This window comes from Nymphalis io, chromosome 3 (genome assembly GCF_905147045.1).
Source record: "Nymphalis io chromosome 3, ilAglIoxx1.1, whole genome shotgun sequence".
NCBI classification, from domain to species: Eukaryota; Metazoa; Arthropoda; class Insecta; order Lepidoptera; family Nymphalidae; genus Nymphalis; species Nymphalis io.
In genome coordinates, this window is record NC_065890.1 from 13037518 (window position 1) to 13041414 (window position 3897).

Consider the following 3897-nt stretch of genomic DNA (forward strand, 5'->3'; position numbering starts at 1 on the left):
GTCTGTACTGGCCGTCGTCGCGTTTGGACTCTACTACCACTTACCATCAGGTGGAGTAGAGTCATTTGCCCTCCCGGCGATATAAAAAAAAAAAAAAAAATTTTTGTACGATAAATTCCTTGGGGATGTCTACATCCGGACTCTTAGCCTTTCACTTTTCTATCGTCTTTGTAGTATCTGTGATATGGACGGAATCTGATTTTAAAATTTATAAACAAAGCCCTTTAACATTTGGTACAAAAGCCAGAAAGGCCGGAAGTGTTGGCCACGCTTAAAATTCTTATAACTTACATTATGTTTAGCTTTAATAAAATAATCATCTTTGTTTCCTAAAGTTTCATCATGTAGACATTTGGAGTCAAGTATCTATCAAGTACTAAGAATACGATCGGTGTGTGTCACATTACATAGAGAGTGAGGCAAACTTGTTAAAGTTAAATGATTTGTCAACTCAGACCAACTTGACAACTGGCTCACCGCGAGGAGGGTGACCCCAATAGCGACATGTCAATCTGAAAAAATATATATTTTGAGTTTAATAAGATAATTCGCTGTTCATTTGTATTAAGACTACGTAACATATGTATAACAGCGCCACCTGTGCTTAGTGGATGAAACTAGCGTAACTCATTATAATTTAAGGAGTATTCGTACTACATTACAGATGTCACTGTCATCGTATCATAGTTTCTTATTTACTAGGAAAGTTCAATAACTTTTAATATTTAAAAATAAAAACCAAAGTATTATTTAATAAGCGTAATGGTTGTATTCTTCATTAAAAATAGTTATTTAATATTTATTATTATTTGATCGCCAATGTCCAAAACAATTTTAAAAAAAAACCTTTGACTTTACAGTCTACTTATTAGGTTTTTTAATTTTACATTAAAAATTTAAATAGATTAATTCATTGAACATAATTATTCAGCAAATAAATAAAAAAAAATAAGTATTAGTAGTTCTAAAATAACAAATTTGAAATAGCTGCGACACCTATAACTTTATTGTAGAACAATTATACTGCACCATACTTTATAATTTGTAACGTAGTTTGTGCCGAGTTTAATAGATGGCGCTGTAACGAAATAGTTAGATATTTATTTTTGATAAGGATTAAATTAAGGTTTCTATAAAATGTACGTGATATTTATTTTTTAATCTATATTTAAATATTATACTGAACTCATTAATCTAATGAACTAAATATCAGTACCATTTGATTTTTTTATGTAACATGGTCCATATGTCGAGGAATATTAGAGGATATGTCGGATTACGTATAGAACTTCAGTCTACATCTAGGAACGACACACTAATCGCAAACATTAATCAATATTGCAAGCAGACATGTACCTATTGACCAAATTTTTATTTTTCATACTTAATTTTCGTGTAGTTGTCGTGTAAACATTAGGTTTTATAACCTTTTCACCAAAAAATCATTTAAATCAATGTGCCACTTAAATAGGATAGGCTAATGAACAATACCGAGACAAGTGTGTATGTGTGAGTAGCACGTAATGGCAACATTGCTTTAGCGATATATCCAGGTGGCCTGGTTCATTGATGGACACCCCGCCATATATGTATACGTTGCATTTCACATTCCACATGAGTGGTCGTGATTCGCCTCGCCACTCGATGAATTGTTGGGTGAGACATTAAATAACTACGATGTAACGAGTGACTGTTTACACATTCGCGTGTATTCACATTCAGGTACTCTAACATTCCAAAATGGACGACGGCGCCGTTCTAGCGGCTAATGCATAGCAGCGGTAATAATATTATAATTGTTAGCTTGATAAATTAATCATACTGTAATTTCAAATAAGTATTGAGCATTTTGTAAAGAATATCCGTGCCCATTAAAATAAGTCTGCATTATGAAAAGAATTAAATAAATTATAATTTATATTATTGTCATATTTACTACAAAACGTGATTTTTGCTTGTTTATTTTTTATATTGTATATTTAAATATTTCGTACTTTTATTATTTAGTAGCTCTATTTTGACTACCGGTTCCGAAAAATATTATATTATGATTAGTCAGTTGAGTACTAGATAAAAGTTCGCATTGTTTGGTTTTTTAAAAAGAGGAACGGTAATTTTCGAGTTGTGAAACAAGTTGTATTACCACTGTGGATAATATTGAGTTATATTAATATAATAAAACTGTTAAGACGGAGAAGTGTTTGTATTTTAATACCTGCGAAATTACAATAGTTATCATAATATTAATAAAAAATGTGTAGAATCTTATACTTAAATATATAAAATAATTATATAAATGTTGCTTGACGTAGTGTTTGCTACGAAATGAAGAAGACGGCTTATATGTAATGATATGATAACTATACAGAATTATTCGTTTTCAATGGTATTGCTGTCCTTGTATGTAACCGTTCTCTGATGAATCGTCATCAGAACTGTCTTGTAGTAGATCGCTATAATCGTAAATAAAATTTCATTATCTTGTCGCAAAAAAGATAAAAGTAATATATGTGATTGATTTTCCTAATTTAAATTATATATGTACGTTGTATGTAATTTTCCATTGATTTATATTATAACTGTCACATCGAGCTATTTTATGACCAGTACTAATCTTTAATAAATAGAAATCATAAAATATCAAATTAATTTTATTATATAAAAATAAAACATAACAAATGCAAAATGACACATGTTCCGACCGTGACAGGACTCGAACCTGCAATCTTCGGATCCGAAGTCCGACGCCTTATCCATTAGGCCACACGGTCCTTGAAACATGAATTGAAAATGATGTATACAATTTATTATTATTGATTTTTTTTTTATAATATTTGTATATATTTTTTTAAATATTTTTTACTTAACTTTACTTAATAAAGAATACATAATCTTCATTAACATATATAACTGCTACTCTACGAAAAAAGAAAAATTAACTGGAAATCAATTGCTTACAGTAGTTACACTAAATATTACTTGTTACTCTTATTATGAACATAAAAAAGTCCATGTAAAACTATTTAAAAATGCAAAAACGTAATAAAACAGCACAAACTGTAATATAATTTTTAAGCGCCATCTATGTTTTGGAAGTGAAACCAATACAATCATTCTGAATAATAATTCTTATCAATAGCAAGTAATTGTGGCAGCAGTTGCATAGATGGCGCTATTGACTTACAAAAACATTTCTTACTTTTCAAATTGGTACCATAATATGTTTAAATTATTATTATACTAATCAGAGTTATACATAAAAAAATATAATTTCATAAAGACAAATAAAAGATTATATATTTTTATTCTCATTAGTTATTTGAGGTTAAAAATTAAAAATATATTAAGCAATTGTTGTTACTTTTCAATATAATAATCATAATAATATCTTAGGACATTTTTTTCACACACGGCCATCTGATCCCAAATTAAGCTCGTACAGAGCTTGTACTATGGAAACCAGATAACTGATATGGTACATATACTATTTTCCTTTTGTAAATACATACTTATATAGATAATTACACCCAGACTCAGGACAAACAGACATGTTCAGGCACACAAATATCTGTCCTGGGTGGGAATCGAATCCACAGCCTTCGGCGTGAAAGGTAAGCATCCACCAACCACGCCAACCGACTCGTTATATTTATCAGTATTCCACAATTGATTGCACTTTAACACATTTTCTTTAGTGCTTAGCAATATAGTACATTAACAAGCTATTACTTACTACGAAGTAACTAAAGCACTAATACCTAAGCGTTTAAATCGGTAACCGGACTAAATTATTAGACTCCTCCGTCCCAGGTCGGCTAGCGCCTCGAGAGGCAATTTGTCGGGGTCGGGAAACACTCAAATGTGTTTGCCTCTTGCGTACCAGCGTACTCGACTCGC

At 30.6% G+C, this 3897-nt stretch overlaps 1 non-coding gene across 1 annotated transcript; it reads right to left on the reverse strand.

Moving 5' to 3' along the window:
* Positions 1-2698: 2698 nt before the first annotated feature.
* Trnar-ucg (transfer RNA arginine (anticodon UCG)) lies at positions 2699-2771 on the reverse strand. The gene has a single exon. It is a non-coding gene; the product is annotated as a tRNA-Arg (tRNA).
* Between the last annotated feature and the right edge of the window lie 1126 nt (positions 2772-3897).